Below are 27025 nucleotides of genomic sequence, written 5' to 3' on the forward strand. Positions count from 1 at the left end.
CTATGGATAAATCAAACGCAGCATAAACATATAAGTGTGAGCACAAAACATGCTTTCTTTAATAAAAGAAACCACCCTTGTCACCAGATGAAGTGAAAATTAAACCACATAAAGGGGGGGGGGGAATGCTGGTTCACCCCCACCCCCACCTTCATAGATCTTCATTACATCACATTTGATTATATTCTTCCATAGAATTAGAGCGTCAACAACACTTCGTACGAATGAGCTCTCTCTCATTTCATTCCTTGGGGCCAATAATGTTTAATAATAACTCCAAAGCACGCAGTTTAACCAGTACCCTCCAGCTTGTAAATTGTATCATTGCTCATAATTTACGGAAGAACAGTGGTGGCCGGAAAGTGAGGGTGGGCTGGGAAGTGAATGTCTTTGCATCTGTAGCTTTGCCCTGTCTGTGTGCCATATACACCAAGGTCAATAGACTGGGATGCAGTTATCTTGCTGTCTCTTTGCAGCAGGACTGCCAGGCGGAAACCCTAATTAAACCCAGGGTGTGAATCCCTGGGGGTCCATGACAGAAGGCTGTGCTTGCTAATCCACCACCACAATCAGTGCCACGTGACGAGATTCTTCTGGCAGCTGTATACAAAGACCTGCCTTTGCAATTCTGAGCATTTGGGTTACACTGTTGTGGCACTTGTCGTTTAGCTGCAGGTAGGAGTGTCAGAACGCCCGTTAAGGGGCTCTTGTGGTTATTTGATGCACTGGCTCATTAAGAGCCTCTGCAGAGACCGACTATGGGGGGGGGGCATTGCTGAGAAAATAAGACATAGATTGGCATCTAATTTGAATATAAATATATCTGAATGAATGAATGAAATGATTTGCTATGCTTTAAATCAGCAGCGGGGCACCTCAGAGCAGGAGGCTGAATGCGGCCCTCCAAGCTTTTTTGCCTGGCCCTCAGATTTCTTTGCAGGCATCACTCTTCCCCAGCCATACCCACTACTGGGCTTGCTTCTCATCCTCCAAAGTGGCTGAAATGTGTCCTGGAACTCTGGCTTCCCAGAGCGGAAAATACAGAGGAGTGTGCACAGGGCTGGCCCAAGGCATTTTGGTACCTGAGGCAAACCACAAAATGGCGCTGTTTTTCCCTCCCCACCCCTGGCCAGGAAAGAAGAAGTAAGTGAAGATCTACATCAGGAACAAGGGGGAAAATAAAGACCTACAAGGGTGGGGGGAGACCAGCAGTGCCTTCTGTTCACAAAGAGGCCACTGTAGAGTGGCATGGAGGGGGGGCTGCCAAGGAGGCGGCAGATCTGGCCTCCAAACAGCGCACTGCAGCTGTCGCTACCACTGCAGCAACAGCAATGGCGGAAGCAGTGGGTGCTGCATTCCTTGGAGGCCAGATCTGCTGCCTCTGCAGATTCTGTTACCTGAGGTGGTTGCTTCACCTTGGCTCAAGGGTGGGCCTGTGTGTTGAAACTAGCTTACTGCACCAAGGTGAAATTTGCATAGCTGCTCCGCCCACTTTCTCCTCTAGCTCTGCCCAGCACTTGCATGTGGCCCCCGGAAGATTTCCCAGAAGTGAATGTGGCCCTTGGACTGAAAAATGTGCCTCATACCTGCTTAAGAAAGACAATGTATATGGGGGGGGGGGGCTGTGACCAGGTGACAGGTGTGCCTGCTCAGTCCACTGTCCAGAGTTGAGGGGCAGATTCAAGGCCCTTGCTTTCCCTCCTTATTGTTCAAATGGAAGACTGTCCTATAAAGGACACTAGACTAACTCTAGACTAACAGGAGCAAGAGAGAGAGAGAAGGGAATGCATAGATGCAGATTTTGAGTTGAAGAGTTAATGTTCAGTATCCCTAAACCAAGACATTGCCTCTTCTTCCTTCTTTTATTCACAAAGAGGGAGGCACGCTGGAAGCAACAGCACAAATATAACAGGAATAGCTTGTGAAAAATCAGTTTTAATAAAGCCCCAGCGCTAACCTCAGAAACGTGAGTATTTATACTATTGACTTGTGTATGAGGTTATTTGTTAAGGAAAAAATTGTCTACTCTTGTCTTAAGACCTGAGGAAAAAAAATAACTGAAATTAGAGAAACCGGAGATATAAACGCAGTGAGTAGAATGGAGCAAAATACCTCTGGGGTGTTCATCTGCCATAGTAGTCATTTCATATCTCATCTGTTATATGAATGTGATAGCTCCTTCTCTTTTTGATAGTATCATTATGTAGACTCTGCAGATTCAATTCCATTTACAAGTCAATGGTGTGAGATTTTATGACAATTCTTTTTACTGAGTTGATTCTGTATGATCTTCTGCAGCACAAAAAGATAAAGATATATATGTGTGTGTGCGCGCACACACACGCACATACACACCAAATAGGTTGGCAGCTTTTTAAGGGCTTTAGTAAGGTGTGTGCTGGATATAACTGACCTTTTTCTTTTTAGGCAAAGTCACCTACTCTTTTCTGGGACAAATATACACCCCAATAGTTATTGATTCTAGCCACTAAAAAAGCAATGTAACATACAGATTCGAACTCATCCCCTTGCCCAGAACTAGTAACAATCCCTTTCAGACAAACAGCTTGCTAGATTCGCTTCTCAGCTTGATCTGTGGCACATAGGTAAGGTAAAGGTAAAGGTACCCCTGCCCATACGGGCCAGTCTTGACAGACTCTAGGGTTGTGCGCTCATCTCACTCTATAGGCCGGGAGCCAGCGCTGTCCGCAGACACGTCCGGGTCACGTGGCCAGCGTGACAAGCTGCATCTGGCGAGCCAGCACAGCACACGGAACGCCGTTTACCTTCCCGCTGGTAAGCGGTCCCTATTTATCTACTTGCATCCGGGGGTGCTTTCGAACTGCTAGGTTGGCAGGCGCTGGGGCCGAACGACGGGAGCGCACCCCGCCGCGGGGATTCGAACCGCCGACCATGTGATCGGCAAGTCCTAGGCGCTGAGGTTTTACCCACAGCGCCACCCGCGTCCCTCGTGGCACATAGGTATATGCTGCTAAAACAATGTTTGCAGAGTTTTTATGTTCAGTGTTGATGATGAGAAGGCTTTATTGAGAAAGAATTGTGCTGCGACATCAGAAAGTAAACATTTAAGAACAGGTGTGTTGTTTACACAAAACTCTGTGTATGTGTGTATAAGTGTGCATAGGAGCCAACTTCTAGGGGCTGTGGTCCCTTTGGACCCCCCCTAAAATATTTGATAGGCATTGCCATTCAAATGGTGTGCCTGCCTACCATGTCTTGTGATCAATTAGGTGGGGTGGGGCTTACCTGGGCCCACCAATGTTGTATTTAAGTTGGCACCCCTGTTCTTTAAGTGCATAATTATTTGCTCACAGAACAATCAACAGTGCCTAATGGAAACAGATGAAGATGTTGTTTATTGCTTGCATTTGTCCATCCATGACCATTTGTGAAGTTGTTGGGAGTTAGAGCTCACCCACAATTTTGTTTGTGCTGCAATTCCTAGGCAACGGTCCTTGATTTGTAGGCATGGGCCCAATTGGAGTTTGTTCCAATTCAGCAGGAAACAGTGGATTTTCCCGTTTCTCTCCTGCAGGTCAGGCTCACTCTTCTTTTGGCACCTTCTGTCTTTATTCAAAGGAACAGCATCAAGGCACTACCAGAAAAGACAAAGGGAGATAAGTTAATGGAGAATTAGGAATAGGTTGCAAGTTGCGGTAGCCATAGGACAAGCTCAAACATCCACCCATCTTCCCAAGCCTTTGAAGGTACAGAAGTTGAAAGGGTACTTCCCCCAAAATTTGCACACACTCACCAGGACTAGAAGGTTGTTGGCAAATGCCAAAGCTGCAGGCTACAGTGGTTGTGGTATTTTCTGCATAGCTAGCCTAATCATCACAGGTCATAAAATGCTGATTTATTATCATGTAGTTCTACACAGCACCCGCCTTTAAACAATACAGCTACATCATTTCTTTTGACTTTGCGTATGGAATAATTCTTTTTGCTTTGGTTTATAGTATTGTTTTCTGGATTTCGTCTCCTTTTCAGAGGTCATTCCAACATGGATTATGTGCTGCAACACAACATTTTAAGTCATCAGCACTTTAGCTTAACTAATGCTTTAGAGTTACAGAGGGTTCCCTGGATCCGCTTAAGTAGATAAATGAATAGCAGCCGTAAAGTAATTTAATAAATGTAATGAGAAATGCTTGCTTGATTTTTTTCAAATCATGTGTCACTCTGATATACAGAGCTGGCTATTCTTCTTCCTTTGTGCATATATAATATATATGGTCCATGGCAGGCCAGCATTCCTACAGGGCAAGTGCCTGTTGGCTAGATTTCTGTGCTGTGCCTGAAGTGTTTGGAAACTTGAAGCTTTGCAGGGAAAAAATGGCCCTCTGAGCTGCAAGATTACTGTTGACAGGGAGAAACTGATGCATTTCTGTTTATTTGAGTTTGATTATATTTAACACCAGAGTCTCCTGTCTACTCACTCATTCAGTACTGGCTCTTGGTCCCTGCTTTTGTTGTTGTTTAAGTCTTCTGGGATTTTATGATGCTCTTCATCACTGAGGTAGGATGGCTATCAGTGGAAAGAAAGAGGAAAGGATAACATGTCCTCCCTCCTGCTTAAAAAATGGAGATGTTGCAGCATGCACTATCATTATTTATCATCTACTTAGATTTTTCTCTTTCTAGGTGACCACTGCCTCCCTTTTCCTGATTCCCTCCATCCAAATAGGTTCCACAAGAATAGGGAGTTTAAGGGCTGCCACTGGAAAACACCTCCCTCCATGTGGAGAAGGTCAAATCTTTTGATTCCAGTTTCTCTCAGGTTCTTGTTTTCTTGTCTCCTCATTTCCATATCAGTTCATGATCAATATTCTTTAAAAGCATCCCAATGAAAATGTATCAGCATTTTAGTGCAAATTTCTTCTTGATATACACATGGTTGTTAGAAAACAAAGAATTAGGGGAGCACTGTAAGTATGCTCCCAATTCTTTCCTTTCTTCTTTTACAGACTGGTTGGAACTCAAGTCTTTTGCCACAAGGGATGGTCCCTGCCAAAAGCAGGGTTTGCAGCCATTGTTCATCAGCTGGCCAACAACGGCTGGAATTCCTGCTCCGGTGGGGATCAGCTCCCATCAGGAGCTCTCAAGTGGGACCAATTCCAGAGGGCTTCCATTTGCAATGCCAGATTTCAGGCGGTGCAGGCAGTTCCCCCGCACAGGGCACCAAGTTGAGGGGGTGCAACGTTGAGAAGATCCATAATTGAGAAGATCCATTTGGGGTCACCAAATTTGGGGCTCATTCGGGGTGCCATGCTACCAAAGATAACCAGAGTCTGCCCCTGCCATTTGTGAACTGCTTTGAGTTTGTTTGTTTGTTTTTACAATCAAGCAGTATATAAATTTTGTCTGTAGCTCAGCCCTTCATATGCCCTGCTACCCACTCTGGATGACAAAAGGGGGTGGTATAGCAAATCTGATTTGGCTGGCAGTCAAACCACCCAGTTCAACTGTTGCGGCTGCTACAGTATTTACACAAAGAGCACAAGACTGTCAATACGTAAACTTGGCTAAGCATATGCCCTGTGTCTGAGGCTCAGCCAATCTGTGCTTATGGAAGGATGCTGTGTCCCATTTTGTGAAATATTACCCCTACCCCTCTCTCTGCTGGTGCATTCCAGAATACTTACTAATATAGTCAAGGAATAAAAGGAAGGAGTGCATGAGTCAGCTTTCACATTTTCAATGGATTGCACTCCATGTCCCTCTCAGGTTAATGACAGATAACAAACCTTGGCCCGAGGGCAGTAGGACTCTTATTGCTTCTGGCAGTAGTGGTAACTAAGGCTGGAAATTCTCTTGTCACTTCCAATCTGACCTGAACATTAAGACAGAATGAGGAAGGTAGGCTAGGATGATAGATAGAGACTCAAAAGATCAGGAGAAATTTCTTGGCAACACTATAGGTTCCTAGTCAGGAAAATGGCAGTCATTTCCCCCCTTAAACAAACTCCTTATTTGGGATCAAACTGATATAGGTTTCAGTTCAGAGCAAACTTACTGGAATCAGTGAGATCTCTCTGCACTTTTGGGCTGAATTCTCACGACCACATTTTTATCAGTTATCTGCTGATGGAGAAGATCTTATACTGGAGACTTCAGACAGCTGCTGCCAGTCTGAGTGAACTGTTCTAGGCTCAATTGACTAATGGCCTGACGTGGTATAAGGCAGCCACATAATTATACCAGGTTAGGTTTCAAGCCCTGAGCAGACATCTCCACCACAGAATGCATGAATATTACAGAGAACTTATATATGATAAAATTTAATAGCAAGCTTCTCTTTTAGAACTATAAAATCTCCAGTCATTGTGGGCACCGAAATCCTTTTTGGATTGCATTTAAATCAACATTCTTATGACACTTTAAAGATGAACAGATTTATTATGGCATAAGCTTTTGTGGACTACAGTCTACTTTGTCAGATGCATGTCACTGTGGGTGCTAGTCCATACAAGCTTATGCCACAATAAATCTGTTTGTCTTTCAGCTACAACGAGATTCTTTGTTGTTTATGCTGGAACAGATTAAAATGGCTATCTGCCTGCGGGTTGTATTTTGAATCTCACAAATGCAGTCAAAACCCTATATACTAATAGTAAACTCATGATCCAAGTGTGGATCTTTATGTAGCTATAATGGTACCATCCATGCACAAGAGGAAGATGTCAGCAGACTTGGGAGAATCTGAAGGTTGTTAACAACAACAACAGCAACCTTTGGTGGGAAATGCCAATGTGGATTGAGTATGCTTAGTGTTTGAAGTGTGGAAACCTGTAGGTGTTTATTGTTACATGTGAGTAATTCTAGGAGTGTACAGCTCAACTACTTTTATATGCAAGTAAACAGATTGAACACTTATTGAGCGTAACATTTGAACACCCTTATGGAGAAGCCTACATGAGTACAGCTGGCTCACCCTCCAGATCTTTGCTGAACACACATGTCAGAGGGCCAGAATCTGGTGCACGTGCATATTGTTGGGGCCAGTGCCAACTTATTCACACATTAGCTTTATACAATACATGGAAGGGACTGGTGTTTTCCACCACATCACAGGGCAGGCAACATTCCAGTCTCTAGCTTTTGTCCATGGCTACCTACGATGAGGGGACGTGGGTGGCGCTGTGGGTTAAACCACAGAGCCTAGGGCTTGCTGATCAGAAGGTTGGCAGTTTGAATCCCCATGACGGGATGAGCTCCCGTTACTCGGTCCCAGCTCCTGCCAACCTAGCAGTTCGAAAGCACGAAGAGCAAGTAGATAAACAGGTACCACTCCGGTGGATAAACGGTGTTTCCGTGTGCTGCTCTGGTTTGCCAGAAGCGGCTTAGTCATGCTGGCCACATGACCCGGAAGCTGTATGCTGGCTCCCTCGGCCAGGAAAGCGAGATGAGCGCCGCAACCCCAGAGTCGGCCACGACTGGACCTAATGGTCAGGGGTCCCTTTACCTTTACAGTGGTGCCCCGCAAGACAAACACCTCACAAGACGGAAAACCCGCTAGACGAAAGGGTTTTCCGTTTTGGAGGCGCTTCGCAAAACGAATTTCCCTATGGGCTTCCTTCGCAAGAAGGAAGGGCTTCCTTCGCAGCGCGTTTCTCCGCTGTCCCGGAAGGCTTTTGAAGTCAGGCGGGGGGGAGCAAAGACTTTCACCCCCCGCCCGCCTTCAGAAGAGGTCCTGGACCTCTTCTGAAGGCTGGCGGGGGGCAAAAGTCTTTGTCCCCCCTGCCTGCCTTCCCAGGGGCTTTTAAATCGCCCCGGACAGTGGAGAAGTCCTCCGCTGTCCCGGGGCGATTTTAAAATGCTGCCCGCCAGCATTTTAAGATCGCCCCGGACAGCGGAGAAGTCCTCCGCTGTCCCGGGGTTTTTTAAAATGCTGGGGGTGGGAAGAAAAGCCCTTGTCCCCCCCCCCCAGCCTTCAGAAGAGGTCGGGGGACAGACTGTCCCCGAACCTGGTCTGAAGGCGGTTTCCATAGGAACGCATTAATTGATTTTCAATGCATTCCTATGGGAAACCATGCATCGCAAGACGAAAAACTCGCAAGACGAAGAGACTTGCGGAACGAATTAATTTCGTCTTGCGAGGCACCATGTACCTTACCTATGATGAGTACATAGAAACATAGGATTCTGCCTTAAACTAAGTTAGTGTGAATCCATCTACCTCAGTACTGTGTATACTTGGAGGCAACCAGCTGGGCTATGTGGCTGCATTGCTCTTTCGCTTTCCAAATGTGGCACATCGCTGCCACTTAACCAAGAGGGGGCAGGACAAAGCAGCAGGAACTTGATGTGGTGTGAGCACTGCAGCAGAGCCAATGTGATACTCCTGAGACTACATCCACACTGAGCCTGCGTCAGGCCTCCTGCTGCCTTCCCTCTTCCCCTCTCTCTCTTGGTCAACCGTAGCATTCAGGAGACGAGAGAGCAATACAGCCTCACCTGCACAGGCACCTTGCCACTATTTGTTGTTGGCACCTGTCTCTCTTGGGAGACAATGAAGGAATGCACTTCTGGGGGTGAAGTCAAACTGCCGGAAGGTTGCTGTGGCTGTAGAAGCCGATATGGGAGAAACCTGTTTTGCTGCAACTGGGACAGATGAAGGCATCTGGTTATGCCGCTGCACATGTACCATGGTGTTTCTTCTCTCTGCGCTCCTCCCAGCGGTCATCCCTCCTCTGGTCACTGATATGGATACATGACCAGACCGTTTGTCTCCAGGCACTGCAGTCATCTGCAAGGGATTTCCACAGAGCAGGTCTGATGTTGCCTTACCACTATTTCAATAAATACATTACACTGTAGGCCTTCACAGATGTGTGGTATAGCCTTACTGCTACCACATTCCTGACAACTTCTGTTCCTCCAGAGCCCAATCCCCTTCCTTTGCTCTGAGACCTCCATCCTCTCTCTCTCTCTCCCGCCCTCTCTCCATCTCTCCATTCTCCAGCAACCTAAACATATAAAACTCCTCTGTAAGCGCCACACTTGCAGTTTTACAGGCAAAGTCTCCAGGTACATCCACATGAGAACATCCAGCTGCTGGGTGGAATTTGTATACAGGGGCAAGATCAAAGGTTGGGGAAAGCCCCCAAGCGATGCTGCAAATGGTTTGAAAAACAGCACTTTCCCCAAATCCATCCTGCTCCCACTGTCAACGGGCTGCATGTTTTCAGTCATCCGATGGCCCTTCCATCCCTCCCGGCACTGACCTCGCTAAGTCTGCCAGAAGGAAGGCAGAGAATTAAAGGGAGCAGAGGGAGATGAGCAGCAAGTGGTATATATTAGAGAGAGGTACAGCAGGCATCTTGTATTTTGACAGCACAGTGACATTATGTATATATAGCCTCATCTCTGCGCAGGTGTCTGCTAGAGCAGCTACTGTAACCATGATGTAAAATATTCAGTGACTCACTGCGGATAACCTTTTAATTTAGAGTAATAATCTGGTGACAAGACAAACAATGTTAAGTTGTGTCAACTTGCGAGGAAAAACATAAAACAAAAATACCTCTGGCATCCTAGAGCTGGAGGCGATACACATGGGATTGGGGGTGTGTGTTTGTGGATAGACAGGGGCTGGAAAGAACCTAGTAGGGCCCCAGACAGCCCTTGCAGAGAGTAGTAAATTGGAGCATGCAGTCATTAACAACGACACTTGGCACTATTCTAAAATGGCCAAAACTGGAATGAGAATACTTTGTCCAACATATTTTGCTTGGACTAGAGTGACAACTTAGATGGGGAGGTTAACGGAGACTGGACAGCTTTGTTGTCCCTGCCAAAAGTTGTTCTGGAGGAATGTAGTAGATGATAATAAAGTACACTCTTTTTATAAGTGGGGATTTGTTGACAGTGTGTGGTAGTCAATGCTAATCCTACTGTTAATAGACTCGCTGAAGTTAATAAACATGGCTAACTTAGATGGCAGGGATACCTTTACCTTTACCTAACTTAGATTCAGGTAGGTAGCTGTGTTGGTCTGATGCAGTTGAAATAAAATAAAAATGAAAATTGTCCAGTAGCACCTTAGAGACCATCTAAGTTTTTTCTTGGTATAAGCTTCCGTGTGCATCCGAAGAAGTGTGCATGCACACGAAAGCTTATACCAAGAACAAACTTAGTTGGTCTCTAAGGTGCTACTGGACAGGTTTTTTTTTATATTTTTTAATATATTTTGATGGCTAACTTTGTGTTCAAGTAAGACCTATACAAATTAATGAACCTGTCAATAGTTACCATAAGCAACTTAAAAACAAAAAATAAAGTAAGTCTGATGCAGTTGTTTGCCTCTTGCCAGGAAAAAGAAGTCTGGTTCAAGACTTCTACTGGATGCCCCATTCCTGATCAAAACAATATTGGTACAAGGAAATGCGCAAAGAAACAGACTAGGGTCTACTTAATACATTCATTTCTTGATGTCTGAAATAACGGCTACTCTGAGTGATGTCAGAGTCAGGCCTGGTAAGTTTGGTGCCTGGGGCAATGGAGAAGAAAACACACACATCTGCTCTCAGACATTTCATGTTTTCCATTTCTTAACATTTATATACCGTTTGATTGTAAAAAGAACCCAACAACCTCAAAGCTGTTTTCAGAAGCTGACTCTTACCACTTTTTCATATATATTGAATATTTTATTAATATCATTACTATGCAAATATCACAAAATAGCAAATATATATATATATATATATATATATATATATATATATATATATATAGAACTACAGTTTGATTACATCACTCCCTTAAATTCCATTTCTTTTCTAAACTTGGCATAAATAAATATACTAATCATTTCTAAAGCTCATTAACTCTCATATATACTTCAATGATCACATCATTCTTTGTTAATTTAATCAAATTCATAGCCCGTAAAACGGGATCCTGACTATGATATCTAAAACATTTCTCAAAATAGTTCAATCAAACTCCTTTCCTTCCTCTGTCTCTATTTTAATCCAATGCATTGATTTTGAGGATTTAACCAAAATTCAAAATTTTATTTCCTAGTCCTCTGTTCTTGGTATTTCTGCTTAAAAAAATAAAAATAAAGAAATCCAGTGCTGGGCAACTAATAATTAAGTAATTCTTTTTCCATTTCTTATCCAATTCCCTCCATATACCTCAGTAAAATCATGATAGGGTCCTAGCTGAACATCTGTTTTCTTAATCTTTTATAACTGTATCCAAAAATTTATCTTACTATAATTCTGACCATGGTTCAGCATTCCACATAGAGCCAGAGAGCATCAGGCTAGCTTTGGCCCCAAGTGAACACAGTTTTGGCCCCAAACTCCTTTCCAAGGCATGTTCACCACTCAAGTTTGCTTAACAATGCAGTTCAACAGAAATTCTCCATCCATCCATGCATGGTAACTGCACAAATCTTTATGGCAATATGCCTGTGGTATTAAAAGCTCCAGAGAAAGCTGCAAAAGAGAGGGGGGGACCATTCTTTCCTGACGCCTCTTTGTAGGGTACCAGCAACAGGAAGATGGCTGCATCCCAGTTTATATGGACCACTATCAAACACATAACAGCACAGCTGAACCTGGAGGGGTGGGGCTCAAGAGAAATTAGATAAAATCTCTCAAAAGCATATGCACTTTGGAAATTATTACTCTTCCATTATAACCTCAGAGGCTGATAAATAACTTCCACATCTAGGATTCCTCTCACTCCATTCTGATTTGTCTCTTTGGTCCAGTTAGACGTTACTTTTATTGGGTTCAGCAGACAGAAGAATCACTTTATCAGATTTGTGCAGCGAATTGAATTCCAGATATTCTGAATTTGAGAATTGTGTGTCAGATATTTGAATGTAACATTATTAATGAATATTCAGAGGTGTGAGTGATGGTTCCATCTGCTGTGCTGGTTGAAAAAGTAACTTCTAAACTGTTCCTCCAGTTAATCCTTAGAGGAAGAAGTTACTGCACCCCACTATTATTTCCCACTTTGTCTTACATTATTAAGTAATTGGCTGGTGTGAGATGGGATTATCTATGATAACTGATTGATGGTGTCGGCTTTGCATGTCTTACCCTCCAACATTTCTTCAATGAAAATAGGGACATCCTAAGGAAAAGCGGGACAATCTAAGTTCAAATCAGAAACCGGGATGGCTTTTCTAAATCAGGGATTTCCCTGGCAAATAGGGACACCTGGAGGGTCTGGCATGTTGAAATAGCCAAGTTATAACATGTGTTGAACCTATGAACTGGCTGATTCTGGTTCCATAAATCTTTGAACTCTCTCTCTCTCTCTCTCTCTCTCTCTCTCTCTCTCTCTGTGTGTGTGTGTGTGTTGCAATGCAAATCCATGTGAAGTTTCCTTTGTAATCAATATAGGACTTTCTTGGATGCTGTTGGATGTGCAGGTGTTTGGAGAATGTGGCGGTAGCACAAAGCTAGACCCAGTGATGTCACCCTCTGCAAGCAGGGCAAGATTTAGGGGAATGTGACTGGTTCCCTTGCAATGAGTGCTGAGCCAAGAGGGCACCAAAGGGGACACTGCAGCAGTGACTTAGAATAGAGTGAGAGAGGCGGGGAGCATTGAATTTCGGTGATGCACATGGTGACACTGAAATTTGAGATACCTAAGTCCACCACAAGTTCTTTCAAAGAGTGCTGGATTTCTCAATCCCCTTATATTGTCTTTTATAGTGGTCTGATTGTTGAGACCAAGTACCCTGTGCATTGTATATTGATGAAAGTGCTGCGAATTCCATTGCAGATTTGTAACCCGTGCCCCGAAATTGGGTAGAAGGAATGGCTCTTAAACCAAGTTGAGTCTATAGTGCAGATACATATTTATTGTCGATAATGGAATGCCTTGCACTTCCAAGCCTTTATTTTCATATAGCCAGCAACGACAGTTGTGCAAACATTTGGAAGATTTTAGTGTTAAGACGGAAATAATAGCCACTGTAATCAGTGGAGGATTTCAATGCCAGAAGAGGAAATTATACCATAGTTTGATGTGTGCATGTGTCAGAGAGCAGGGAAGAGGGAGAGTGTGTGCACAATGGCCAAGACGAAACATTAGTGTTGCAAGCTGAATGGCAGTGTGTCTGATTTGATTTGAACTAATTGATGGTGGTGGCTCAGGACTTGCCCCTGACACCATTGGGACACAGCTCTGCAATCTGCTTCTGCCTGATGCAAACTCATTTTTCTTTCTTTGGCTGATGTTTTGGCTGCTGGCGGGCCGGCCAGTTTGTATACCTCAGTGGCACTGTGTGATTAACGGGCCTGGGCACAAAGGTTTCTGGTACACTGTCCAAGCTTCTGCAGCCTACAAGCCACTGCGCTCCTGTGGCCGTCCACGAAAGCTGCAGAGATGTGCAAGCAGATTCCTAAGCACAACAGCATAGAGACAGAACCCCAAATACGAAGTCTGAAGAGGAAGGTATTATAAATATAAGGAAAGACATTCTAGATCAGACCAAAGGCCAATATAGTCCAATACAGTATCCTGTTTGACATACTTTCCAGGCAGATGCCAATGGGAGTCTCACAAGCAGGTCATGAGCACAGTAGCCCTTTACTGCTGGCAGAGGGTCATGTCCTGTGAGAGAGATTTTGGGCTGTGGGAAAGGTGCTACTCACTCATGGAACCGACTGCTCACTTCTTGACACGATCACTCCCTGTCATCTCTTTTCATTGCCATCTTGAAATCCATAACATACTGAGGAGGGAGGATTATTGCTTTTGTTAGTTACTATGGTAAGAATTTTTGTGTTTTTATATTGTAAGCTGCCCTGCGATCCTTGGATAAAGCACGGTATATAAATTTGAATGATGATGATGATGATGATTTCTCCTGGGCCTTTTCAGTGCTGACTCCTTACATGTACGACTTCCTCTCTACTGAGGTATGTTTGTTTGACCCCAACTCTTTTTAGCTTTAGGGATTTGGTTAAGACACACTTTTTCCATGGGCATTTGGGGGAAAAGGGACATGACAAGACATGACAGCTGTGTCATAATAGGTTGCGAGTTGCTGTGTTGTTATTTTTAAGGACTGTGTTATTTTATGGATTTTATGTATTCTTCATATCTTATTTTATTTTGTTTCCCACCACCCTGTGGCTACTGCAAAGGGTGGGAATAATTATATACTATTTCTCTGCCTTTAGCCTTTGAAAATACAGAAAGGGTGGCATGAAAACAGCCAAGCCACCAGGCATCACGGTGGCAAGATTAACTGTGAGAAGAAATCTGAGAATCTTTCACGTACCCTTTCAAAGCTCTGACCAGGAGTTTGTGGCATGTGGCGCCCCTGGAATCAGGTTATGTAAAGTGTGTCTGGCTTGAGATGGTTAGGCATGCTTGTGACATGTAAAGAAAATGTGGATTTCACACGTGCTTTTAAATGTGTGGGTTGTTAAGTGCTGAGGACCTTGTTGGTTTTCTATAATGGCAGACAGACAGTTTGAGGGGACCTGGCTAGCCATGGGAGACCTGAAACAGAAAATGGCTTCAAATCCTTGCAATGTATGTCCAATAGGTTTCACAGAAGTTCAGCCAATGCTCTGGACATAAATGGAAACATTCAAGCTGTCCCTAGGAGACAGTAAATGCCTACGATGAAAACAACTAGCCATCAAACAATTTATCTAACTGAGCTTTAACGGCCATAATTCAGCAAACTTATTAAGACACCTATCCAGTCGTCCACTTAATAGAACTACTCTAGAAAATTCCCATCCACTGAAGTTGAATGAGAATGAGTGCATTATAACTTACATTACTGCCAGCCTAGCAGATGAAGCAAGCGAAGATGAAACTGGGACCATTATAATATAGTGATCTTGTTGCAATTTTTTTTTCCGCCTATCAGAAACCGCACATAACTTTTGGAGATGCAAATTTGTAAAATGTCGTGGCTTTATGTATTTCATTTTTGACGTCTACTTTCCTTTTTTAAGAATGGATGTTGCCTAATTATGCAGTGCAGCTTTGCATGAGGAAAATATACTAAGTGTGCATTAAACAGACAACTTGAAATAATGGCACTTGTGCTAAGAAGTGTATTTTCTGGCAAGCCACTAATTTATAATAGCCATAGATATATGCATTAGTGTATGAAATACTTGTCTTTATTTATTGATTTGGAGGCGCAGGGTTATATTTTTGAATATGTCTTCTTTATTAGGTCTTGTTTCTATCTCCAATGGGCCTGGTTATATTTCATGTGTTAGGGGATTCACAGCACCTAAATGATGGTCAACGAGAGTAATTATATTCTATATAAGATCACAGAAAATGGTGTCAATTTTAAAAAAATGTTAAATGAGTAGAACTCTTAAAGCCCATACACTCCCTTTCCCCATACAATTTCCTGCATGAGTTTCAAGGGTTTCTCTCCTTCTCTAAGCGTGCACATTGAAGGTAAAAAGAATGATATTAAATGACCAAATTTACTGTGTTCTTACTGCATAAACCACTACGCCGGATCTTCCTGAGCCAATTTAATTTTTAGCTTTATTCGTGGCTTAATGCAATGTTTTAGTTCATTGCGCTTTTTGGATGTGCAGAAGCAAAGATAATGTGTTACACTACATTCATTTAATGTTTCATCAGACTTTTCTGGTGTATCTACCTTTTGGTTATTTTAAAATGTTTCATCCTTATCACTTCAGTCATGAAATGTAGATTCATTAAATTACTGTGCTGGGCTAAGCTCAGTGCAGAAGCCTTGTTTAAAATGAAGCACTGATTCATTCATGAAGACAATGATATATATATATATATATATATATATATATATATATATATATATATGCATGCGCGCGCGCGCACACACACACACACACACACACACACACTCCTTGAGAATTAGGCCTTTCCTTTTAACTGTAGTTCTCAAACCACATGCACAAATGCACACATGGACTTTTTACTAAACATGCATAACACACACAGTAATGTGTTTCAGCTGAAAATAGCACCAACATTTTTTTAAATGATTTTTTTCTTTAAACTTCCTTTATTATAAGTAAATGGAATGGATATCCTTTTCCTGTTTTGTTCAGGTTCAGCTTCTTCCATTCCTGATGTTGCTCATTGATGGTTCTAGGAAAAGAACAAATAATCATAATTTTGGCATTGAATATATATATTTTTATATATGTCACAGGATGGCACACCTTTAGCTTGTTGACTTGAAAACAGTGTCTAGGAAGAGTTAGTAACTAGGATGTCCACTGAGACAGTGACCTGTTCCTGCTTGAAGCAAAATGATTGCATGTCGCTGTCAGAATAAGTGAAGCACATGCTCTGATCTTCTATTGGCTTAGAAAATGCAATAGATCTGGCTGAATAGTGCTAAGGCTGAAGTGGTTTAAGACAGCGGGGATCATTCATATTTAGTTATTTGTTTCATGTGGCATTTTGCAAAATGTCAGAAAAGAACTGGCATAGAGAGGCACCTGAGATTGTGCATTGTGTTTTGCGGCAGCCTTTGGTAAACCACTATCACTTGGTGTCACCTGATATATGGAGGGCATTTGGAAAGCATCGAGTCCTGGCCCAGTCACTCAAGCTGTGGAAACTATTGCAAATGGCTCACTTTTATTAATTAAGCTGGGAGTATTAAAAACAACAACTAGGTAAAAGCTAGTTAGTTCCTTATTAAAAATGGTTAAATGGCTATCTTTCTATTAAAGGTAAAGGGTAAAGGGACCCCTGACCATTAGGTCCAGTCATGGGCGACTCTGGGGTTGCGGTGCTCATCTTGCTTTATTGGCCGTACAGCTTCCGGGTCATGTGGCCGGCATGACTAAGCCGATTCTGGCGAACCAGAGCAGCACACAGAAACGCCGTTTACCTTCCCGCCGGAGTGGTACCTATTTATCTACTTGCACTTTGACGTGCTTTCGAACTGCTAGGTGGGCAGGAGCAGGGACCGAGCAACGGGAGCTCACCCCGTCGCGGGGATTTGAACCGCCAACCTTCTGATCGGCAAGTCCTAGGCTCTGTGGTTTAACCCACAGTGCCACCCGCGTCCCTTATCTTTCTATTAAATTATATTAATTAGTATCTCTCAGCTTAATAAATAAATAAATAAATACGAAGAACACACTTTTAAAAAGTGCAGTGTTCCCTGTAGTTTCCAGTGGTTCCTTGCACACTCACTTTGATGAGCAAGACTACAAAGCAGAATCACCCACTATCAGTCTATCTATTTGCCCACAGCACCTTAAGCAATGCTTTCAGGAACCTCTGTTTACACAAATTTGCTTTGCCTCAGTACTTTTGCATTCTTGATTTCCTTTCTCTCAAGCCCAATGCCTCCTTTTCTTCTGCCCACATCCAGTTTCTCTGGGCTCCTAATCTGGGTCCCAGATTTATCTCCGCTCTAGATCACCTTTCACCCCACACAGGATGCATTATTCCAGGATATTTATTTCTGGTCCTGATCATCAAAATGCTGCTCCTGTGGTGAGCTGAAGAGTGGTGTGCTAATTTTGTGGGCAGTGAATATTAATAGGACTTCAAAAGCAATCTATAGGCATAGTCAAATATTTTGGGTGTTTCCACACAAGCATGGCTATTTATGCATCAGCAGAAGACAGGACAGAGCAGGACGCAGGTTTGCATATAATTTAATAATGCTAATTTATATGTGCTAGTGCACGTTCATAAGCAATTTGCCATAATTTAATGAGGAATACAATACTTGTCCCCCATCATGGATCACTGTCTTGTCGTGGTGAAGGGGCTTGAATAACTCCAAGAAGTGATGATCTATGCCGTGCAGGGCCACCCAAGATGGACAGGTCATAGCCAAGAGTTTAGACTAAATGTGATCTACCTGGAGAAGGAAATGGCAAATCACTCCAGTATTTTGCCAAGAAAACTCCATGGACATAAAAAGGAAAAGCTTTGAGAAGGAAGTGAGTTTCCAAGGTATGCTCTGGTTCATGGGGTCACGGAGAGTCAAACACGACTAAGACGACTAAACAACAACAGTGCTTGTCACCATAGCGGGGAAGACTATGACTAGGTGTCTTTATGTCCCTGCTCAGTCTGCAGTGGTAACTGTCCATGGAACAACTTCATTTCCCCCTTCTTAAGGTTCTCTATCTTTAAACTAGACTTAGGCTGGACAGCTCTGCAAACAGATGGCACCTTCAAACAGAAGGCACCTTCAAACTGCCTTCTTTAATGTGAGACTCACAGACACCCTGTTTTACATGTCACCAGAGAGAACGCTTAGAATGGTCTCACATTATTTTCACCCCTAGTGAATACCTTTAATGCAGGACAGGAAGCAGCAGAAAGCATAGAGCTGAATTCTGGCCACTATTTGTTGTGCATATATTGAAGGCTGGTTCAGTGTAGTGACTAAGAGGCCAACATCGCAATCCAAACCGAAAGCCGAGGAGGAGCAGAGTGATGCAAAGCCCTATCTGCTTTGGCCAGCCAGGGTGGAAGGTGGGTGAGGGCTCTGAGCAATGGATAAAGAAGTTCACCGTTTGTATCTTAGTCCGCATGAAGATACGACCCTTTTGTTTGAGGGGCTGTCAGAGAATTCCTCTGTTTGAAAGTCTGCACAGTCCAAGTCTGGTTTAAAGATTAAAAAAAAATAAGTATAAGGAGGAAGAGCTTGAGGTCTGAAGGTGCCCATTATGGAGTGGATAGCAAACTGAGCATGCACATCTGGTCACAATTGTCCCCTTTATGGTGTGATGGTTTGTTTTTGTATTTCTATTTGAACAATAGTAATTATTTCCAGATTTACAGCTATATACATAAATCAGAATATGCAGTTTCAGTAGACCTGGGTCTTCTGTTTTGGCAATGCCTGAAACCCAGCCTAGCTACTGCCAGTCAGAATAGACTATGCTGAGCTAGATGGACCAACAGTCTGACTGCTATGGCTACTTCCTATAGGCAACTTCCTATGGAACCCAGGGATGGAAACATCTGTCAGTTCTTTCAGTTTCTCGTTTTTCCAATCTTAAACTCAATTCTCCACAATTCTGCAGCAATTTCAGAATTCAATGTGAATTTCTCCTAATAAACACATTTTTATATGCAGTTTTGACTGATGTACACATTTTTGCAAAGCATTTTCCCCCTAATATATTTCATTTCTCTTTGTTATATTCACTAATATATTCATTTTTATGCACACTTTCCCTAATAGATGCATTTTTGCAAACATTGGTTGATTGGAAAACTGCATCAACATTTTGATAAGTGTGAACTTCAAAGGATGTCTGTTTCATTCCTCATATTGTTTCAGAAAGTATGGAATTAACAGATTCACCTTTAAATGTAAACTGAATTGAATCACATGCCATTTCTAGCATGGCTTCCCTCCCAAGAATCCTGGGAACTGTAGTTCGTTAAGGCTGCTGAGAACTGTCAGAACAATCAATTCTTCTTCCCAGAGAAGTCTGGGAACTGTAGCTCTGTGAGGAGAGCACGTGTCTCCTAACAACTCTCAGCATCTGTAACAAACTACAGTTCCCAGGATTCTTTGGGGGATGCCATGACAGTTTAAAGTGCTACAATACTGCTTTAAATGTGTAGTGCAGATAGGTCCCTAATCTCAATTGTATTCACATGTTCACAATTAGGACAATTAAATTCTAGCGTGACAATCTGAAACAGTTATAGTATGGGATGTACAAATATAGCCCAATATGTTTTGGATTTTTTTTTTTAATTATTTTTTGCTGTCCCCAATCACCAACATGAACAGACAAGCTGGGGTTCAAAATGGAAAATCAATCTGCCCCTTCTGGCTGATTATCAGTTTAGGACAGGCATGGCCAAACTTGACACTCCAGCTGTTCTGGGACTACAACTCCCATCATCCCTAGCTAACACAGCCAGTGGTCAGGAATGATGGGAATTGTAGTCCTAAAACAGCTGGAGGGCCAACTTTGACCATGCCTGGTTTAGGGGGCAAAATACCTCTGACTGTTTCTCTACCTCTTGTGCAGGATTGCAACCTAGTTTCTCCGTCTGCATTAGACACACACACACCTGTTTCAGTGCACATGAGTAGGGTGGAGATTGTAAGCTGCATGAATGCCTGTGGTTGTACAACCAGAGGTTTGTAGTTTTTTTTCAGAGGTGATGGATACTATTTCATGAATAAAGAAATAAAAGAATGTGACCAGTCAGAAGTCAGAAGCTAGCCAAAGCTCAGCTCTGATGCTGACTCTATCGTATATCAACATTGCTTTTGCTGGAATGATACTGAAAATGGACACCTTTGCTCCCTACTGTTGCCGTTTCATTAGCACCCTGGCTTGGCTCTTTAGCCAACGAGAATACAGTGTGTGTAGAATACGCCAGTCCATCTCGCCTCCTCACGTCCCTCTCGTGTTCTCGCATTCCTTATAACCACACACGCTTACACCCATGCAACAGACATGCACGGAGAAGCACAAATGTGTACCAAATAAAATAAAAAAAGTGGGGGGAGGAAAGAAGAAGACGAAGAAGAAAAGAAGCTATTTAGGGCAGCATTCCCATTAGGTTTCTCTGCAAAGCAGTTTAACTGTAGTTAGTAAGTGCTTAGTGTAATCTAATAAAAGCCATTTTGCAATATTAAGCAAAAAACATCTGGTACCCAGAATTCCCTGATCATTTTTAACTAGATGCAATCTCCCTCTCTCTCTCTTTGTGCTTCTCTTACAGATACGTGAAAAATAGCCTAATAAGGATCCTTGTGGTAAAAATCAGATGGAAAATGGGGAGGAAGAGTTCCACAGTCTCCAGCAGCTCATTTGAAGCAGCTCCTCCGAGTTCCACAATAATCATCAGTGCTGGCCCAGTGCCGCCGGATTATTTTGTATATTCATGAAGCTGCTCATCAGCCGTCAGGAGAATGTGCAGTAATCCTTGGATGAAATAAGGCCAATCAGTGGAATAATGAGGAAGGTAATATCTCCCAAGAGGCCTGGAGTGGGTTTTCATCAAACCCGCTGTAGCTCTCCAACTATTTGCTTTACAAATGCAGCCTTTGATCTTTGATTTGGGGAGAAGAGGGGGCGAGACAGACCCCAGTGTGAAAAGTCCAGTGTGAAAAGATAACAAGCCAGCAATGGAAGGAGGAGGAGGAGGAGGAGGAAGGCACGGCAGGACTGTGACTGGGGCAGGGAGGGGGGAGAGGAGGAAAACAACAGTGGGAGGAACCTGGATTTTAAGTATCAGTCAGTTCTGGTTAATGAAAACCTCATAGCCTTTTTATGTACTGCTGTCTAATATATATTCACTTAGTCAGCCAATTGCTGAGAGATTTTTTTCTCCCCATGTACATATGCAGAGCCTAAGTCCGCTTTCATCAGAAAGCTGGGTTTGCACAATCCATCTCTGCCATCGCTCAATCACCTTGACCCCCCCAGTCTTTCCCTGACTCCCTTCCCAGAATTCACATGAAACCTCCATATCTTCATGTAGGGTAGAGAAATTGCTGAGTCTTGAAAACAGAAACCTCTGCTGACAGGAGGACCAATTTTATCTGCAGATCCTCTGGTTTCACAAACAAACAAACAAACAAACAAACAAACAAACAAACAAACAAACAGCTTGAAATTTAGGGGAAGTATTATTTTATATAATGCTTGTCTGTGGTTATATTGCGTAATTGTAACATTTTCATTTCATTTCTGTGTGTGTCTGAGAACGAGAGCAAGCATGCTAACTAGCTATCTAAAACAACAAATAAAATTCGGTATAATATAATTAGTACCATCAATTAGCACAGGACAGTTATGCCTTATAATGCTATACTTGAATGAATCAGAGGACTTAAAGGGCATCTGAAGAAGGACTTGGAGACAATTGGGAAACGGAGATTGAATCATAACAGTCCTCTCAGTGCTGTTAGGTTTAGTCTGTCCTCGGCTTACTTTTTACAATAACCAGGTGCTCCCTGTCCTTTATGCTGCCAAAGTGGAATCCTTTGGCTTGTTATTTCCCGAACTCTAATATTTGCTATGCCAACTGTGTATATAGTTGAGGCGTGTATATATTGGATTCATGCATGAACTTTTTCCATATGAAAAGCTTCTTATCAAATTACATGTAATGTTTGCTGTATGGCAAGCAGCCACATCAGGATTTTAAACAGGGCATTTCTAGGCACAAGCACCCCTCCCCCTTCATCAGGAACACAGAAGTGGCTTGTCAGGTGGGGCAGAGCTCCTGCATTAGCTTCCTTGCAGGTGGGTCACCAGCAGAGGAGAGGGATGGACAAGGTGGGGGGGGGGGAACTTGGTGGTGAAAATGCCCTGACCAGAGTGCTGGGTTGGCTCTCTCTGTGTGTGTTTGCATTGTGCTGACCTCCCCACCACCTACACCTGCCCTCTGACCCCTCAGTGGGCAACAGCAAACCTAGTAGCTCCACTTTTCTTCAGACGCAGAGTGTCACTGGGGAAGGGAGATCAGGAACTGCCCCACTTTCCCCCTGAGTACAATTGAATGGGGGATGAACAGCTGAATAGGCCACGAATGGATCCCATAAGTGATGCTTTTCATCCACATGACCCCCCTCCCACTCCTGCCACCACCGCCAAATTATCTTGCCACAGTTCAACAGAATTCTACATTGGCATGCCTGGTGTGAAATGATTTTCATTATGAAATGAAAATTCAATAAAATCCAAGCCTAGGACATCACAAAATTATCACATAGAGAGTTTAACCTAGTTACTATGGATTCTTGCTGAACTATGACACTAGAACAATGTGAAAATATTCAACACCACTGTGAAGAAATCCTGTTTCTTTAAAATGCATTTTAATAGACATTATACACTGTATTATGTCATTTGTTGCATACCACCTGAATCTCCAAGTGATGTAAGATTCCAGGGGTTCCAGCTACTCACCCAAGGTTTGTGTTTCTTTTTGGCAGTGAGGCACAGCAGAGACTGAGGTATCTTTATGACACAGTGGTACCTCCAGCTACGAACTTAATTCATTCCAAAGGTCCGTTCTTAACCTGAAACTGTTCTTCACTAGAGGCATGCTTTCACTAATGGGGCCTCTTGCTGCCGCTGCACGATTTCCGTTCTCATCCTGGGGCAAAGTTCTTAACTCGAGGTAACTCTTCCAGGTTAGCGGAGTTTGTGACCTGAAGCGTTTGTAACCTGAGGCGTTTGTAACTAGAGGTACCACTGTATATGTTTTATTTACACACATATATAACCTGAGCCTATGACAGAGGGGTTCATAGCTATATCTGACTGAGTATGTACCACATCATCCCACAGTTACCAAGGCTATTGGGTGCAAAGAATATAAGTGATATTAAACGGTGTCAGTGGTATGTGCTTAGAAAGCTCATTGAAGTGGAAGTTGGGTTTTATTAATAAAATAAGGAAATACCCCCCTTTCAAATACCCCCCACCATCAAACAAGCTTTTTCACTTTGGAACACTCTTCTTATTGAAATCAGACAGGCACCTGCAATTTTGTCACCTGCTGAAAATGTTTCCATCTTGCCAAGCATTTTTAGTGTTTGGTCATTTCTTCTATATTTATGTTTTTTATAATGTTATGATGTTTTAAAGATTTGATTGTACATCACCATGACTTTTTAATGAGCTGGCAGTTTAGAAATACTCATAAAAAATAAAACTGTGCTGATGCTGCTCACATGTTATTCTTCAACCTATCTACTTGCATAGAGATGATAAATAATTTTGTATCAGTAAGAGATTGGTCCTTAGTCCTGATCTTCAAGATCACCACCCCTATGTGCTCATTACTTGCTCCCTTCTATAGCTCCACTCCAAAAAGACAGGCTGTCCAGCAGCCTACAAAGTCTACTTAGCGATCCTGGTGGGGTGCCATTGCGGCTGCTGCCCTGCCCACGCTGGGCGCCACGCCACGCCCCCAGGATAAGTTGACAATGGCTACAGTCTAAACAACTGAGTGTGAGCTGGGGCTAGAAATAAGGTTGCAACCAAGTCATACACAGAGTGGACTCATTGAAATCAGTGGACTTAAGTTAGCAATGATTAACACCAGTCTATTGATTTCAGTGAGTCTACTCTGAGTGTGGCTTAGTTGGATCCAACTCTAAGTATCTGCCACCTCTCCATTTCCACCAGACACTGATTGGTAGAACTCCAGCTTATTTGACAAGACAATTTATTTGCAGCCTTGATTGTTGTATATGTACACACAACTGCATTATGGTCCCTACTTTTCTTGTAGACAAAAGTAAAGAAGTCATCTCTCAACATACAGAGCTTCTTGATATACAAAGTGAGACCATTGCTCCATCTAGCTCACTCTTGTCTAAATTCATAGAGGGTCTATGAAGTATCAGACCAGAATATTTTTCATCTCTGGCTAAAAAGGCTAGAAATTGAATCTGGGGCCTGCTACATGCATAATTTGTGCCCCACCACTAAGCTATGGATTGTTCCCCATCTATGGAATTCAAGCAATGTGTCTGTTGAGCTTTGCAAAAGTTTTAGTACTCACTTTGAAATACAGAAGAAATATTATACATTGTTGTATGACTTAAGCTTTAATCATACTACTTTATCTCTACTGTCCAATGACATAGGTGAAGGAGACACCTATGGTGAATGCATATCTTGTTGATGACAATTCCTGTCAAGCATAGGGTATATTTAGAAGATTTAATTTAGAAGAGTTTTCCATTCTGTTCTTGCCACACGTCTGGGGGTAGACAAAAGCAGTGGCCCCTGGCTAATACTTTGGGGATCTGTTGTAATATGAGCAACACATCACTATAGCTAGTTGTCCTATATTGTGTATTGACTTCCATTGAAAAACACAGTTATAAATGATGTTGAATAGGGGAAGCCTCCCAAACTAAGGCTATATAATTGAGATTATTTAAGCTAACTAACTTCCGTTCTGTTCGTGAGGGGTATTGGAATGAGACTATTGTAGAAATCTACAAGAGGGCTAAAGTTTGACATTTGATTTGCCCTGTTCTAGGATTTTAAACTGTGATGTAAATTAGTTGGAAACAGGTCTTTCTTCCATTTTCTCCTTTCAAAATGTAATACAGTTAAATGACAGAGATTAATTACTGAAGTAATTACTGCTGGAAAGCAAGAGGACAGTTGGATGAGACATGATGATCTCTCTCATGATGACCAAGTCTTTCTTGACAATTGTGCTTTAATTCCCACAATGATTATTCTTTGTGGCAAAATCTATCTGAAGAAGGGCACCCTTGCATTGACACATTCTTGCTCAATAAGGAATATTAGAATGAGGTAATTATATTTGACTAAGACTTTCAAGCTTTCCTTCTGGGTCCATCACTAGGTTATTTTTGTAGGGATATAATGCCCCTTAAATCTTGCACTTTGGTTTGTATCCACTTTTGTTATAATTTCTGGCACTTCTTATCTTTCCCCCCTCTTCTTATGGTTTCTTCCTTTCCTTCTGTTATTCACCACCAGCATGCATGCACTAAAGTTCATATTCATGTGACCACAGCCCAAACTGTGCTGATTGGTGGTGACAGCAAGCCTCCCTTGGCAATGAGCAATCAGAAGCTCGCCTTAAGATCCCTTGATTGCACGTGCTCTACCTGTTCCACACATGAAATCACATATGATGTTAAGTGTGCAACAGGTGCACATGGTTTTGGGGAAATTGCCTTGTGGGTCAAATTGGGACCTGGGCCAAGCTTAATTAGTAGGGCTCTATCCAGCCCTCATCCACCAATTGGTGGCCCCCTGGATCATGCCTATCCACTCTGTGCTACCCCACGGACCAGCCATCCCACCGTGGACCCATGCCTGAAATAATTTTAAAAGGCGTTTTGTACATCATTTGCAAAGGAGCAGCAATTGGCATTACACAGGATTGGATCTTCTCACTTACAACCTGGTAAGCACCTGCATGGTGCTGCTTCAGGGGGCAGATAAGAATAAGGAGATGCCAGGCACCCCCACCTTCTTCTGCAAAGATGCAGTCTCCTGATAGATGTTTACTTTTCATGGTTTCTCTGCCTGCTTCTCCTTCTTTGATGACTTCCCAAGATCCGGGGGCTGTCTCAGCCCAACTCAACCAAGGCCTGGATCCCTCTGAATATGCCTGATTTGGCTTGACCAATTTGACCCGTGGCACAGAGGTTCCTCACCCCTTGTTTGTGTGTAGCGGTCTGGGTCAGTCCAAAATGTTTTGGCACGTGAGGTGAACCCACAAAAGGGCACCCAACTCCCCACCAGGGAAGAAGGGGTGACTGAAGATCTGCATCAGGAACGGACTCTGCCAATGTAGATAAAGATCTACATTGAGATCTGCTGCCCTTGGGGATCCTGCCACCTAAAGCAGTTGCCTCACCTTGCCTTATGGGTGTGTAGTGGTTCTCAAAGCTAGCTTTGGGCACAGGAGATTTTGCTAAAAATATATATGAAGCCCTGCTTGTGTGAGGCTCCAATGATTCTGGTTAGCAGGGTTACAATAGGGATTTTAGTAGACTAGCTGGTATGCTGGACAGTTTCATTTGGTCCGCATTTTTCAAGTGAATGAGCACATTGGAGTGCACTTATTCTTTGGATTATATACACTGTGGTTGTTGCCTGAAAAATACCAAAATACACATTTTAAGGGGAAATGGGTCAAAACTGGTACTTTAGGGGAAGACTCACACAAAATGCTTTTTAAGGGGAAATGCATACACTTTAAATACATGTTGTGTGTGTTTTAAGAAATTTGCAGAAAAATCAAGATGCAATAGATATAGGATTGAACACATGCAAAACTGAAACAGAACAGAAACAGCCTGACCCATTCATCTCCATCAGTGACACTTTAAGTGTTTCAGGAAATCGGGTTTACTAAATGCACTTTCTGCTGAGAAGTTCTTTAAGACCTTAACATCTTCATGCAGACATTGAAGAACCTGAAATGTTGGTTGTAGAACTCAGATCACACCTTACAATATTTGGTTTCTCATTGTGTGCTATTACTATTGTATTTAATTTTCAGGATATTCTTCCTTATTTAC

The sequence above is a fragment of the Podarcis muralis genome, chromosome 8 (assembly GCF_964188315.1).
Source record: "Podarcis muralis chromosome 8, rPodMur119.hap1.1, whole genome shotgun sequence".
Taxonomy (NCBI): Eukaryota; Metazoa; Chordata; class Lepidosauria; order Squamata; family Lacertidae; genus Podarcis; species Podarcis muralis.